Source organism: Hyperolius riggenbachi, chromosome 3 (assembly GCF_040937935.1).
Source record: "Hyperolius riggenbachi isolate aHypRig1 chromosome 3, aHypRig1.pri, whole genome shotgun sequence".
NCBI lineage: Eukaryota > Metazoa > Chordata > Amphibia > Anura > Hyperoliidae > Hyperolius > Hyperolius riggenbachi.
The window spans coordinates 282882201-282898765 of NC_090648.1; the positions used below are offsets into that span (position 1 = coordinate 282882201).

The 16565-nt window shown below is 41.4% G+C and overlaps 1 protein-coding gene across 1 annotated transcript in view; it reads right to left on the reverse strand.

Annotated features, from left to right (window-relative positions):
* The window catches only part of CPED1 (cadherin like and PC-esterase domain containing 1), a 344542-nt gene that overhangs the window by 277714 nt on the left and 50263 nt on the right, over positions 1–16565 (reverse strand). The window lies entirely within an intron of this gene.

Sequence of the window (16565 nt, forward strand, 5' to 3'; positions counted from 1 at the left end):
TTTTTAAGTTTTCTACTTCAAATTAATGCATGTAGGAACCTTTTTTTGAAATAAAAAGTTTTATAGTAGATTACACTATATTGTTTGTTCTATTAGCTGTATAAAAATAATTGTTAGCACAGCTGCTTTGTTTGGAATGCTGTTCCTTCTGAGATGCCCAAATTATTCAGTGACCAATTCCTATCACGTTTCAATATCTGATGACAAGTTCTGAAGCCACCTTGGTGTACATGACTGCACAGAGCTTGTTTGACCGGCATGCTAATATGTATTCTATCAGTTTGGCCAGCATTATCTGTCACTAACCTACCGGAATGTCATTGCATTTTCTGAGAAAATGGAAGCATCTTGTGGAAGATCAGGCAAATATGGGCAGAGCATATCTCCATTTAGACAAGATCCCTAGGGGAATATAAAACCAATGCAGATACAGATTGCACATGTGGCAGCCTAGGCAGTGGTCTAGGACCTGTTGTGTGTCTAGGAGCCTAGCCACCATGTCTTCTAGGTCCATTGCTATGTCCACCTCCCCTTAATAGAAAAACCTGGTGGCATTTGTGCCAGTTGCAACTGAAAAAAAAACAACAATATTTCCAGAGTTGCTGAACTATGACCAGGGTTTAAATTCTTAATTCCACCCACTCAATTGTTTAATTTATAGTAAATATGTACACTTGTGGGTGATTCCAAGAATGTTTGGGAGGAAGGCCTGGACAAATCTTCAGTGATTTTGATTGCTATATACACTTCTCATGGCCAGATGCTCCTAGATAAAGCTAATACTGAGACCCATGCATTATAATGCGAAATTAAACATTTTGGATAAATAATAGCTCAGCCATTTCTGTAAAACACAGGATATGTTAGAAAGGCATTAAACCATGACGGACAGGATAAGGTTAATGGAATAGCATATATAGATGGAGAAATGGGGTCAAAAAAACAAAAACAAAAAAAGAGTATGAATACGTCTTTAGCAATAAGAGAGGTACCCAAGGTAGCACAAGTGATGCTGACTCTCTTAACAGTGATTTTTCATCAGACTGCAATGTTAAGGAAAGAAGCTACCAACAAAAAGGGTGGCTACAAACATCAGATAAAGGTTAAATGGATACAAATCATCAAACATGTATAGAAGGAGAACCACTACTTAGTAAATTAGAACAAATTCAGTAAACAAAAGCCCTCAGAAAGTATTGGGAACTCCCTTCTCTGGCACACATTTCCTGTATGGGATGATAGTACCAACAAGCACTGGGTGACCTTTTGGACTTTTTCAGTGAAAATAAAGGAGAGGTTTTCCTGCCATCTTAATGCTTCTAGAAAATGCTAAAGACAAAGGCCTCATCTCATCCAAAGAATGGTCTTTCTTCACAGTTAAAAATCCAATCTCTACTTTATTCATGCATACAAAGCCACCGACTTAGGCCCCGTTCACACTTGCATTTCTCTGCCAAACGGACCGGATGACCTGACCGGATCTAGATCGGAACCATACGGTTCTGATCCGGATCCGATCCGGATCCGGTCAGGTTGCATCAGCTGTACATCAGGCTGCGATCCGGATCCGTTTGGCAAAAGAGAGCACAAATAAATAAAAATGTTGGGGTCTGGGAGGTCAGCAGAAGGTGCACCTGTGGAATCAGGTCCTCCGCTGTTTAGGCCTCACCTCCACCTCCGACATACTGCCAAACAGCTCCAGCACGTTAAAGTCACTGCTGCTCCACTCCAAAATGCTTCCCATGTGTCCCCATCCAAAATCGCCGCTAGAATACGCATAGGAAGTGGGGTAGAACGTCAGGTGTTTGTAGCCAGTGTGTTCGTGCTTCCGTTTCCCATTGCTTTCTATTTCCGGATGGTGCAGTCAGGCTCCGATCCGGGTGCGTGGGCCGGATGATCTGGACCGAAAAATAGCGCATGTTGGAAAAGTGTCCGGAGTCCGGATCCGGTCCGGCTCCGTACTGTACGGAACGGACGCGTGTGAACGTCCGCATAGCCTTTGCATTGCTATGCGGAATGTACGTTCCGTTTGTACAGTATACGGTCCGGATCCGGCCCGGCGAATCCGGACAGGGAACGCTAATGTGAACCGGGCCTTAGGATTGGCCTCATACCTCTAACTCAACAACATGTATCTTTTGACACAATTGTAAGAGGTTACAGTAAAGTGAGATGTAGATTTTTTTAGATGTTAACGTCAAAATATGTGAGGATGTCGAGATTGGAACAGATTTGTTAAGATAACCTACCCCCGCAAATTACTTTTAGGACAGTGCACACAGCAATTATATAAAGAATAGTACACCTATCATTTGGAATCTTGTTTAAAAGACTGTTTGCTTCCAAGAAATTCTTGCTCTGCATTTCGATAATGTCCTAATGAGCATCTGGTTTCTGTATTCCTATTGGCTGTAATCTCTTTAACGTCTGTTACTTTATAACATATTTAGGGTTCTATGTAATGTTTGTTTATTGTAACAGTCATTTATGTGCTGCATGCATATACTGTTATTGCACAGTATTTGTTCAGTTTTGCCGTGGCCCCCGTTCATCACTGTTGCTCAGTGGCGTAGCTAAGGAACTGTAGGCCCCAATGCAAGTTTTACAATGGGGCCCCCCAAGCACTCTATACATAACAATTGATACGTCACACCAAAACCTGCCAATGGCAACTACAGTGTCAGAGGTGCAAGAAGGGGATGGAAAACAGTTTGTTAATGATTACCACTATTCCAAGCATCTATAGAAGTGATTATTATGAGCACAGGACCAATAGAGAGCTAATACTGCAGTTGAGGGAGGGCCCTTCGGGGCCCCTCTGGCCCAAGGGCCCCAATGCGGTCGCTACCTCTGCAACCCCTATTGCTACGCCCCTGATGTTGCTGTTTTTGTATTTAATGTAATGTACGGTAATTGTTATTTATCCAACTAAATATCCAGGATGTACAGTTGAATATATATTTGCAATCTTTATTTTAAATACATTTTATGTGTTTTTGGCTTTATGGAGTTCAATAAAGAATATAATTTGAACTCCCTTTATCTCCGAGTAGTGCTTTATAGGGATTTCTTTTTCTCTTTGCATGTTTAAATATGTACACTTTGCTAAAGTGTCTTCTGTGTAACCAGGGAAATATTTAAACTTCGCTGATTGCCACAATCCTCCAATTCCTTTGTGGCATAAGCAAAAGTTTAAATATTTCCCTCAGTATTAATCCCATTTAGTTAAATATTCTTTCATAATAGAAATAGCAAGACCCGTATGAGTAGATATGCACCAGTCAAAAATGAAGCAAAGTTCCTGATGAAGATATATTATGAGAAAAAAAAAGTACTGCCAAAGCTGATTTCAGGAGATGAAGCAATACAACTAATGCAAACTGTATTCGAAGTCTAAATATGTTTTCTTATTTTCTGCATAGAAGTAGGAAAGCGGAGAAGCAGCTGAGTTCACATGGCCATCCAGACGTTGACTCACTGTCAGGTGTGTGCATTGGGGCTGCCAGTCTAATCCATAGACCAAAAGCAATCAATCTACACACCAACAATGCTGACTTGGAGATTTATTAAAGTGAACCTCCAGACTAAAAATCTACTCAGCAGCACTGAAAAGGCGCAGTTTCACAGCATCAGAACTTTATGTTTCATACCCAAGCCGACCTTTTAGCTGCTTAGAAGCTAAGCTCCACCCTATCAAAGAAAACTGCCCAGGCATTTTTCCCCTGATCCTGTGCAAAGCAGGATGGGATTTCTGATGCTGTTGTTCTCATTGCCTAGCAGCTGGGAGGGGTGAACAGGACACAGGACAGTTGGAACTGTGTCGCATGCTCCCTGTCACCTACTTTCAACCAAAAAGATGGCTGCCCTCATGAAATCACAAACCTGCGCCTGTTCTTTTAAAACAGAGTGGGTAAGAGATATTACCTATCTATTTTAATTAACTTAACTAATTTAACTTAATTACAGTATGTTTGTTTAGGCTGAAGTTCCTCTAAAATATCAAATATTACAGCATACAATAGAAGTAACAAGTCTAACACATTTAAAGAGAATCTGTATTGTTAAAATCGCACAAAAGTAAACATACCAGTGTGTTAGGGGACATCTCCTATCCTCCCTCTGTCACAATTTCGCCACTCCCCGCCGCATTAAAAGTAGTCAAAAACAGTTTTAAAAAGTTTGTTTATAAACAAACAAAATGGCCACCAAAACAGGAAGTAGATTGATGTACAATATGTCCACACATAGAAAATACATCCATACACAAGCAGGCTGTATACAGCTTTCCTTTTGAATCTCAAAAGATCATTTGTGTGTTTACCTTCTGTCCCCTTCTTCTCTCATGCACTGAACATTACAGGCTTCCTGCAGACAGCTCTGCCTGTGCCTGTGTTTGTAATTCCTCAGTATGTGTCAGCCAGCTACTTTCACAGCCTAACAGAGGAGGATTTTTATCCAGCTCTCTTCTATCACTGATAAGATAGCAGAGAAGCTGCTGGCTTATGTAAATAAAACACACACTGGAGTGTGCATAGAGGAACAGACCAGCACGGAAGAGTTGGCAGCCTTCCAGACACAGGCCGACAAGTCTGACAGGGGAAAGATACATTGATTTATTACAGAGACCGTGATAGTACAAAGTGCTGCAGTGAGCCAGAACAGATTAGAATAGGTTTAGGAACTTGTAGGATGGTAGAAAAAACGTTGTAATTTTTGTTACAGAGTTACTTTAACACTCTTCGTCGCTTAGGGCCCTTTTCTATTTACAGAAGGGATCACATCACATCCGCTCATGTTTGCATCACTTCCGCATCTCCCTATGAGGAAGTGTATTGGAGGAGACGGCGGGCGGATGCGGCTGTGCGAGAATCTGCAGCATGCTGCAGATACTAGGATCGCTTTGCCCTGCTCCGCATTACCAGCACGCAATGGAAACTGTGTAGCCGCATCGCACCGTGTGCAATTAAAAAGGGTCCAAACTCATTGGATACTACCGGTTTCACATACGATCATCCTCAGGGGTCCATGGCAGCATATTGATACCCTATTCAGGATCTTTTAAGCAAAGTGCTTTTTTATTGTGGGGCACCCTGGGATTTGGGTTCCTGACTGTAAGTCTTGCTTTTTTTTTTTTTGCCTATTTGGTATGGGATTGGAAGTCTATTGTGAAACACAAAATCGTGACAGAGGATTGGGAGTTTATTGCGGAGCAAAAAATCAGGAGCAGCTCAAGATGTTTTGTTAACCTTATAATGTGGGTTGTTAACAGCTGGTAAGCCTTTCTGTTTTACCTTATCACCTGCAGTACCAAATTGTCTTTGGAATGTGGGAGCGATGTCAACTCTGAAATCTTCCATTACAATAAATGCACACTGCACACTAGGTCTGTGCAGGCCTATAATCTATAAGTATTTATTACAGTAGTGTGCATGTAACTGTGTTCTTTTATCCTTCAGCAGTGTCTGAGTGAAGAACAGTTCACTTTAGTACACTATTCCAGGAACTCGATTTGGTCAGTCCCTTTAACCACAGCAAATGTGATCTGTGGCTTTGAAGGTTAATATACTAATCCAGAGTTCCCCAACCCTGCCCTCAAAGCCCACCAACAGTACATGTTTTGCAGAAAACCACAAACATGCACAGGTGAGGTAATTAGTGTATCAGCAGAGCTGATTAACTCCCTGTGTGGAATTCCACAAAACATGCACTGTTGGTTGGCCTTGAGGACAGGGTTGAGGAACACTGTACTGATCTGCATTTCAACAACACAGTCCTGTCATTCAGGTGATCCAGCCAAAATGCATAACCAAGACTCGTGGGACAGTATCAAAACTCTTAGCTCACGTATCCATTTCCCTTTTTTCTATTTGCTCAGAGCTCAGGTAAGCTACCCTTAATACTTTGGTCACTCATTAAAGCAAAACACACTGTGTCTCCAAGTTCACATGTAAATGAAGCCTTCTTCTGAACTTTTCTCACAGTCCAATGGCTTATATTGTTGATGAAATCATTTATGCTCACTAAATGCAAGATTATGCCATAACTTTCATGCTTCACCTCTGCTCTGTCACATGAATTCTGCACCAAGGACATGCCCATCTTCAGTACCCAAGCTAAATGACCCATAATGTATTCGGCTGTAATTTATAGAAACTCAGGCAGCCAGTTAGAAGGTTAGGGGTGTCAGCTCAAGACACAATGTGCTGTTACATGCTGATGTAGTATCAGTTTAAATTGATAAATTATCACCATGAAGAACTTTTTACAACCGCCTTAGTATTAAATAATACAATGTTCTCTGTCAAGCACTATAGCTACCATGCCTGACACCAAGGCTATCAGGCAGTATTATGGCATGTAATCTCTATCGTAGTGATTGATTTGATTATTTATGCCTTGCAAACAAACAGAAACTGTAACCCCTTGGTAGATTTTGCTTATCCTCAAAGCATTTGCCTTAGCCATAGAGCATACAGGGAACCTTTATGGATACATTATGATGCAGGGATAGTACTAAAAAACAGTTACAAATGCGTTAGTCCAGGGAATCACCTATAAACTCACTTACTGTTATTGAATACTGCCTTCAGGATACTCATTAATTACTTCCTAACTCTTTAAAATGGACTTGTCATGAATGATGTATAGTTCCTTGATTAAGTAGATGCAGATAATGACTAGAACAAAAAATGAGCAAAAAGATACCTCATTTAATGAGATCTCAGATTGTTCCCATTTTAAAGTGACTTGCATGGCCCTGTTTGAAAAACAAAACCTCTGTCTACTGTTATATAATAAAGGACTCTAAGTCATTCTGGTCATATGATCTAAGTAAATGGAAAGTCTATGGGTTGTGAAGCCACTTGTACAGTGTAGCTTAATACTGTACTGTTAAATAAAACTTAAAGTAAACCTCTGACTTTTATAAAAATAAAAGACAGATATTTACCTCTGGAGAGGGAAGCCTTTAGATCCTAAAGCGTCTTTCCCTATCCTCGTACATCAGTCCTTTCCAGTGCTGAGACCCCCAAAGAGTGGCCTCCCTGCACATGCGCAATAGCACCTTCCCGCTCTGGCTCCAGTGGAAATAGCCGACCCCAATGGGGTCTGTGCTACTGCGAAAGAGCGAACCCGATTCAGTCCATCTCTGTCCAAAGAAAGCCAAACCAGAGGGAGTACATGTGCCTGCGCGAGCTGTCAACAAGTTCTTTGTAGGGGGTCCGAGCACTGGAATGGGCCTTCTGAGGATGATGTAGGCCTCTTTAGGATCCAGAGGCCTTCTTCCGGAGTAGGGACTACCCCCTAGGGGCACTTTTTTTTTTCTTGCTACAGGTATACTTTAAAGTGAAACTCTACTCTCAGCTCTTCATATTGTCCACATTAATGGTGTGTATTCATTGAAACGGCTTAACTTGTATAAATTAATTCCAATGCTTGGCTACTCCACACTCAGAGCAGACTCTGTCAAGACTGTGAGACTCAGGTGCAAGTGGCGAAAATAAGCAACTATTGTCTGAACTTTCTATTGTATACGCTGTTTTTGACCCGCACAGTCAATTGAGTTGTGTTTGTATTTGTTGTCTATAAAACAATAGAAACATTTTAAAAAATAAATAAAAATAAGCAACTGTTCCTGTTTTTTTGCAGCTAATTACTCCTGCAGAAAGAGGAAATACCTGGGTTATCTGTAAAGAGAACTAGTGCAACACAGTGCATAGATTCTAGTTTAGAAAATCAGTGCAACTTGGGCTTGTGAAAGTTATAGCTGGCTGCAACACATTACAAGTTGTTATTAGTTTCAGCCTGTTTCAGTCTGTAGACAGCATACCATTGGTCTTTTCAATTATGTTTCATCATGTTAAGTTTTATATAAATAATAAAGCAGAAGAGGAAATAGACTGAAAGCTATTATAAAAAGGTTGCTTGTAGAGCACTAGAAGTGAGAGGGGTATGGAGGCTGCCATATTTATTCCCTTTTAAACAATATCAGTTGCCTGGCATCCTGCTGATCTATTTGGCTGCAGTAGTATCTTAATCACACACATGAAACAAGCATGTGGCTAATTAAGTCAGATTTATGTCATGGGTTGTGCAAACAGATTGCTGAAAGTCTACACAGACAACCAGATAACCAGGTTTGCAGTAATGTACTGAACACCAGAGACATGATCGGAACCACAGATCCCAGCAACCCCCACACCACAACACCAGCAAACAACAATCTACTAATTGTATTTGAATCTCGGCTCTCCCTGTTCAGTGAGCCAGCACCTATTCAGTAGGAGACCTTGGCAGAGGCGTATCTAGGGATAACAGCGCCTATGGCAAGCATTGAAATTGCGCCTCCCCAAGATATTGAAAATACTATGGAGCAGAACTATATGACGGCGCTTAAGTATGCGATGACGAATAAGCTAAGCGTGCACTGTTCTCCCGCAATAGTCGATGTTCTTTTGGCCGACCCACATAACCTAGAACCCGGACATACTGTGCTGCGTATGTACAGTATGTCCCCTGTGCCCGTGCCGAATGATGTCCCTATACAGGAGAATGCTCGCTACCCGCGCTCCACTGCAGTGAGAGTACACGCAGGACAGGAGTTAGCGCGCTCCTGTTTAATGACATCATTCATGCACAGGGGAGAAGGACATACTATGCATACACAGTATGTCCGGGTCATGCGAGTTGCCCAAAAGAACATTGATTATTGCAGGAGAACAGCAAGTGAGGGACAGGAAAAGAAAGTGGTATTTGCTTATACCACCCTACCATTACCACAACATATGCCTATTTAACCAGTCTTTCGGCTCTGGTATCCTATTTGGTCAGTGGACACTGGACAGTGGTAATCAATCAGTTCTTATTACCTTATAATATTTTAAATTTCACTGCAATTTACAGGGATGCGTGGTACAAAATCAGCAGGCAAGTAGCAAGATCAAAAAGCAAAGCAGACTCAAAGCCAGGTAAATCAGATAAACAGATCAGGGCAGGGAACAGGTACAGGAGGTGTCCAGATATTCGCAACACAGTTACTCAGTAATCTGGAACTGGACTGAAGCACAAACAGGCCTAACTGAGAAGGATATGGATGTTTCCTTTTAAACAATATCATTTGCTTGGCAGTCCTGTTGATCTCTTTGGCTGCAGTAGTGGCTGAATCACAGACCTGAAACAAGCATGCAGCTAATCCAGTCTGACTTCAGTCAAGGCACCTGATCTGCATGCACGTTGAGGGGCAGTGGCTAAAAGCAGGAGAGACTCAGGATCAGCAGGAGAGTCAGGCAACTGGTATTATTTTAAAAGGAAAAATCCATATCCTTCTCAGTTTTTGTTCCCTTTAAATAGGCAGTCCAATCTGACAGGTGACTTTATCTGCATATTCATCAGAACGCCATGTAACAAATGCAGGTGAACCAAAGAACTGCAGCGACTGTCCAAAGACTGGAGGGGGCAATGTGCTGGTGGGCAGTGAATGTTCATTACAGTTCAAGTGCTGCCACTCGCAGGAAAACTGAGGCAATGATCATGACAATTTCAGTAATCTGCATTCTTGTTCGGAGTCTATGGCTAAAAGTATTAGAAACAGATGATCAGCAGGGCAGCCACTGCACTCGTTACTTACAGATGTCTTCAGAAGTCACTAGCCTGGAGCTCACTGGTAGCACAGGATCTGTGTTTGCAGAGATGCTGCTGTGGTTAGGTTGTGTAACACGTAAGCAATCCTTGCATCTTGCTGTGACACATAAGTGGTCACTGCAATTTTAACACATTGCAGCTGTAACATTCAGCAGTTACTAAACCTTCCTGTAACATGTCAGCAGTGGCCATGTCTTCCTGTAACATGTCAGTCCTAACTCATGAGAAATTAGAGGGCAGGGGGTGGGAAGGTGCAGGAAACACAAAGTTTTTACAAGAAAGACAGTATCTATGTATCTGGGGGCGTGTGCATTTTTGCCTTTTCCTGGAACTATTTGACTTTGCCCTGATGTATATTTTGCCACTCCAATTTTTTTTAAATGTAAAAGGGCACTTTACACTGCTAAATGTATTTTGTGTGAAAAGGCTGGCTTACTGTAACATGAACTCACTGGCATATGAAAAAACGTGCTCTTCACACGTTTACAGTCCATAGTTTATCTACAGTACTCAGAAACTCAGGTATTCAATTCATAGATTTTAGCCAGAGAGGTTCAGTTTATGTTTTGCTTCTCTGTTGATAGTTTGCATCTTGCCAGCTTAGAAATTGCCTAAACTAATGGATGTGAGTTACTTCAGGGAAGAAAAATGTAAATGCAAGCCTTTTTATTTATACAATAAATAGGCTGCTAGGTGATGTACAAGAGAAAACTGCATCAAGTTACTTATCTTAGGTTACCTTGCCAAAGCATAATAAAAACTGTATGTGTAGAGTTTCTGTGTTCCCCACCAGTTGGCCTGTCCAGGGCCAGGGCAGCCTACACAAACGCCTCATATCCTGAAGGGGAAGAGTTTATGGAGGGTTAGAGTAGAAATTGCACTAGGATGGCTTCAGCACAAAGCCCATCCTTGTTGCCATCCCTTCTTCTGCATTCACCTTTTAATAGTAACTCGGTTGTTGTGTTTGGTTTGGGAAAGTAAATAGCACACCAACTCAGGAACAGGCAAGGCAGTATGAAGAAACCCTAAATCAGAGGTAAGCATTTATATTATGATTTTAACAGGGGAGCGTGCATCAATGCATTTGTAACAGTTTTGTCGTGGCTTGCTAGCTAAGGTGGCATAATGGATAGCACTCTCCCCTTGCAGTGCTGGGTCCTTGGTTTGTACCAAGGACTAAAAAGTTTGTATGTTCTACCTGTGTCTGTGTGGGTTTCCTCCTGGAAATCTGGTATCCTCCCACATCCCAAAAACATACAGATAAGTTAATTGGCTTCCCCCTAAATTGGCCCTAGACTACAATGAACATAGGACTATAATAGGGGTTAAATTGTGAGCCCCACTGAGGGACAGTTAGAGGGAAGACTATCTATATACTCTGTAAAGCACTTTGAAAGATTGCAGTGTAGCTATTATTATTATTTAGTATTAATATAGGACTGTCGCCTGTCAATCGCTTTAGTAGTTTTTGTCTCTGTTTTACAGGGACAGTAAATTCATGAAACTCAAAATCTGAACTTGCAAAAATACCGTGGCCATAGACAATAGAAGATGGCCGAGCTTTCACAAACTATGGTCTTCTGTTGTACCCATATACTAATGACGTGCCTAATTTGGCAATCATTATCTCATGACTATGGACTATGGATACTTTTGGAGGCCAGTCATACACAAAATCCCACATTTGTAAGTTTATTAAACCTAAAGAAACAAGCCAGTGACAAAAGAAGAAAATATAGTTTTGCTGTCATTAGTAATGGTATCTGTGTCTGATTTAAAGAGAACAGTACACACCTAGCCGCTCACTCCGCTCTTCCAATGAACTTCGCCTAACCGCCCCCCGCATCACCAAGTCCCATGCACGCCTCCAGGACTTCTCAAGAGCTGCTCCAACACTATGGAACTCCCTACCTCCACCCATTAAGGCAGCCCTCTCCTTCAACATCTTCAAGAAAGCCCTCAAAACTCACCTTTTCACTTTGGCCTACTACCCCTCACATGTGCTCTAAACCCACAGCTGAACTCTGGTCCCCTACCTTTCGTGTCCTTACCTCTCCCTCTAGATTGTAAGCCATTGGGCAGGGTCCTCCTCCTTTTGTGTCCTACCTGATCATGCATCTCCATTACTGTGAACCCATGCTATGCATCTGAGCGAACCTAACTTGCCTAATCTCCATGTTCCATCCAGTCACTGACTAAGCATTACCTTGTACTCATACTGTGCTGCATGATCTGGTCTTTCTTTCCTGTATTGTCATATTGCTGTATGTCACCCCTAAATATTGTCTGTAACCTAAACTAATGTCCAGCGCTGCGTAATATGTTGGCCCTTTATAAATACAATAAATAAATAATAATAAATAAACAGTGACAAGCAGTCTCTTAATATACTTATGTCTTATTGAAAAACGACAATTGTTTTCCCAGAACTTAATTCTGACATATTCTTGAAAGACTATAAATCATTTCCAGCATCTCAACAACTTTCCTTAGTAAATGTTATCAAAGCATGGGACTGGAAGAACAGCTTGGCTATTAACCACTTCGCATCCAGACCTTGTTTTCCCCTTATTGACCAGAGCAGTTTTGACGCTTTAGCGGTATCCCTTTTTAATCAGCAATAACTTCATCTGTACTCGTGCCACTTAAATTATCTATATATCTTTTTTTCAAGACTATTTTTTTTTACTGTTTGTGCGCCGAGGGGGACAGATGAAGGATCGCTGCAGTTCACTACTGCAGCGATCATTCATGGGAGGGGGGTGGACTAATTTGCCAAAAGGGAACATGTTCCCTTCCACCAATTAGTATTGCAGCTGACAGTGCCAGAGGGTGCGCTCTGAAGCGCACCCGATCGTGCACAGCAGGGCTGCAAACAGGTCAGTATTTCTATGTGGCTGTGGCTTGGAGGGTGCCACAGCTGACGTAGATATACTGTAGTGGTGGGAAAAGTGGTTAATGACTTCTTCTGCTGCCGACATGTACATAATGTATACTTTTCTTTATTAAAGGAAACATCCGAGAATTCATAAAAAAAAATCTACTTACCTGGGGCTTCCTCCAGCCCCTGGCAGCCGTGCTGTGCCCTTGCCGCAGCTCCGCTCCCAGCCGGTGGCCCAGGGTCCCCTTCCAGTGCAGATGCCTGCGCAGAATGCTCCAGACCACGTGAGCGTGGTCACCAGCTGTGCAGCCGAAGTAGATGCCGACCTGGCAAGGTCAGAATCTGCACCGGAGGGGATCCTGGGCCACTGGTGGGGAGCGGAGCTGTGGCAAGGGCACATTCCCTTTAACTTAGAACTTGTTGGAGCATTTTGTGTTGAGTTTAGGTAAAAAGTACAGACAGATCACTTAGGTTGTCAGAGGATGGATTTTATGTAAACTTTATTAAAAGATGTGAGAACAGTTGCATCAGAAATGACAGCTGAAAACTGCCATTCTGTCAGTCGTCTGTGAACATTGACCCTGCCTCTTCCCTGCACAATAATTGGTAAAAGAGGAAAAATCGGGTAATGCAAACTATCTATATTATTGATCAGGGAGTAGTTACTATGAATTTTGTGAAGAATGTTTTAACAGTAAACTTACCCTTTAATTGTTTCTTATAATTTTTTTAAGTTATTCTTATAATTTTTTTATAATTTTTTTCTCTATCTAAGGTTCCAAATATAATTTTTGGTTCTGTCCATTATCCTCTTGCCACAAAGTCTAACTCCTCCTGCTGTATTTTCTGTAAGGAGGAATCCAGCATGAAGGTGAATTACTCTAGTAATAGCTACATGAGAAGATGACAAAAACTAAAATTCTTTGCTGCTGGTAAAGTGGGTTTGAACCCCATTTACTATTGTAATAAAATCCTTCCTAAGATCCAACTGTGAAAGCATATGTTGTTTTTCCAGCTTGCCACAAAGTGGCACTGGTTGCTAGCAAGTTTCAATGTTTGTTTATCACCTCATGTTGGGTCTGTAGTGACCGCTAACACTATGTAATGAATTACCACAGCAGCCAAGGAAATGGGGCACGCAAGGTAAGGGTCATCATTCGGCATGGGCTACATTTCAAAGCAAATAGCCTAGTGACCAAAGGAGGTTTAAGAAGAATGTGTGCTGTGCTTGGTTGTACATGCATGCACAGCCCATAGATGGAAGGAACATGCTCATTCACATTCAGTAGACATTGGTTCCAGGTGTGGTGAACATACCAAAGCAAAAGCTGAAGCATCTGTGCAGGGGTGTAGGAACAGTGCTGCTGCGGCCTCCTCTAGGGTTCACAGGCCCCTCCTTTCTAGTCACATTGCAGCCAAGTACTGTTGAAATTGTTAAGTCACTTATGCAGACCCATCCAATTAAACAAAATTCTTGCTGCTCACTTATGGAACATGAACTCATAGTTGCCTATCTTCTCCTTTTTTTCCTGCCCAATTTTCTTCTCTCTGACTCTGTACCTGTACAGTGTGCTTAATGTGCAGACAGAGGGAAGAAATGCCATGATGCTGCAGGTGACGAGGATGCAATGTCTCATCAGGTAGCCATGGGCTCCTCTGCACTTCCTATGGGATTATCATGGGAAGTGGTGTTGCACATAATCTGTGTGTTCATTGCTGTCAGAGGGAATTACGTATAGGATACATTAGATGAGATAAGAGTAGCCTCGAAGCATAAAAATATAGATCTTCCTCCTGCAGCAGAAGCACATTCTGACAAAGGCCATAAAGTTTGTTGGCCTTTACCCTGCTGGTGTAAAGTGTCCCCGAGCCAAAGCTCGGGTACAAAATGAGATTCTTACATAAAGAGAGGGAAGCCTCAGGATCCTACTGAGGTTTCCCTCGCTGCTCTGATGTCTCTCATTGTTGAGCGCACCCTCCCTCCCCAAAGATTAGCGACAAAGCATTGTTTCTATTCATATATCGGGGCTGCGCAGCTCGTCTCCCTGCATTGTGGCCACACAGTAGCCGCACAAGCCCATCCGCATATGGACTCCATGCTATTGCATATGTGCGTATGGGCTCACGCCACCACGATGTAGGAAAATGAGCTGCGCAGCCCCGATATGGAGGGGGGCAGCGTTCAGCGACGGGGGCTTCAGACCACAGAGGGAAGCCTCAATAGGATCCCTCTTTCAGGGTAATGTGTTATTTTCAACCTGAGCTTCGGCTCGGAATTTCAGAGGCAGTAATGGGGAGGGGGGTCCCAATTTCTGCACCGGGGCTCAAATATCTGTAGCTACAATGCTGCATGTGAATTGCTGACAATCAATAGTAGATAAGGCTGGTTGTCTGGACAGACACAATTTTACTTGCCAGCCTTTCCTTTGCATATCCAGTCAGGCTCTGTGGATAAAAGAAAAAAAAATAGAATTCTTCATGGACCTCCCTGGTTATTAGAAGTAAACACAGACTGGGGTCAAATTTCTACTTTCAGTAAATCGATCCAAGGTCTAGTTCAGCATTACAGAAACTGCTTTTTATGAAACAGCTGGGCGCATAAATACTTTTCTTTCTATGTCCACTCACTTGTACATCTCTTGATTTTTTTTCTGCATTCAAAGCTTTTAAAATTGTAGTGGTCCAAAAATAGCTCCCATGAGAAGTCTGCTCTCAATCAAATGGATTATAGTCTCTACCAAACCATTTTGTTCCACTGTGTTTATATTTAACACATACAACTTCTTTATATGCTGTAGCTGCAAAGGGAGCAAGGAATATTAGAAGAAAACTTTTTAAAAGAAGTAGGGCATAGAGCGAGTATTCTTCGGATTTACGAAGGAAATACATTTCATATATTCATGAGAACAAATAGTGAAGTTGTATAAAGGCTAAGAAAATAGAAGAGTTAATGGAAGTTTGAGCTACTTTCCATCTAAGTCCTTTCAAAGACAACTGGCACTCATCCAATTCAAACTGATTCCAAAATAGGACGCGAAACACACAAAAGATAACAAATCTCTCTGACACAATTTACAGCATAACAAGGCTCTAATGTTTAGAGGAGCTTTTGTTATTTCTATTAATAAGAATGTAGCTTCTACTCAGTTAAAATAAACATTTTTCAAAATTAAATCTTTCAAATATAAAATATTAAGTAAGTGCTCTTCAGAGTCCGTCAATGCCCTCTCATGTTGGAATGTTTCCTAATACTTGTACAGCATGGATGTGTGTTTAGCCCCCTTCAGTACCAGCGTTCTCCGGACCCTTAAAGGGGCACTATGGCGAAAAATTGTAAAATCCAAAATGTGCAAACATAAACAAATAAGTACGTGTTTCCAGAGTAAAATGAGCCATAAATTACTTTTCTCCTATGTTGCTGTCCCTTACAGTAGGTAGTAGAAATTTGACAGAAGCAACAGGTTTTGGACTAGTCCATCTCTTCATGGGGAGATTCTTAGAGATTTATTTATTTTCAAAAGCAATTAATGAACGGCAGTTGCTCTGTCCAACTGCCAAAAAACTGTGTGTAGCGAGCAGGGAAGCTGGCCAGCATCATTGTTTAAATCCTTTTTAGGAAATATCTTTATTAAGAATAAAAGCCTTGCTGAAAAGATGGACTAGTCCAAAACCTGTTGCTTCTGTCAGATTTCTACTACCTACTGTAAGTGACAGCAACATAAGAGAAAAGTAATGTATGGCTTATTTTTCTCTGGAAATAAAAGTAGTTCTTATTTGTCTGTTTGTACATATTTTAAATTTTAAAATTTTTCGCCATAGTGCCCCTTTATATTTCCAAATTTTTATTGAAGAAAGTAATAAATAATCTAATTACAATCAGTAACATTTTTACATAAATAAATGCAATAATAACATTACTAAAATGTATATGAACAGCATTTCATATGTAATATCAGCCATATATATTATCGAAGTACTCAATTTTATTACAAATAACTGTCACTTAACATAGTGCCTTAACAAAAAATATTGAAATATCTGGACA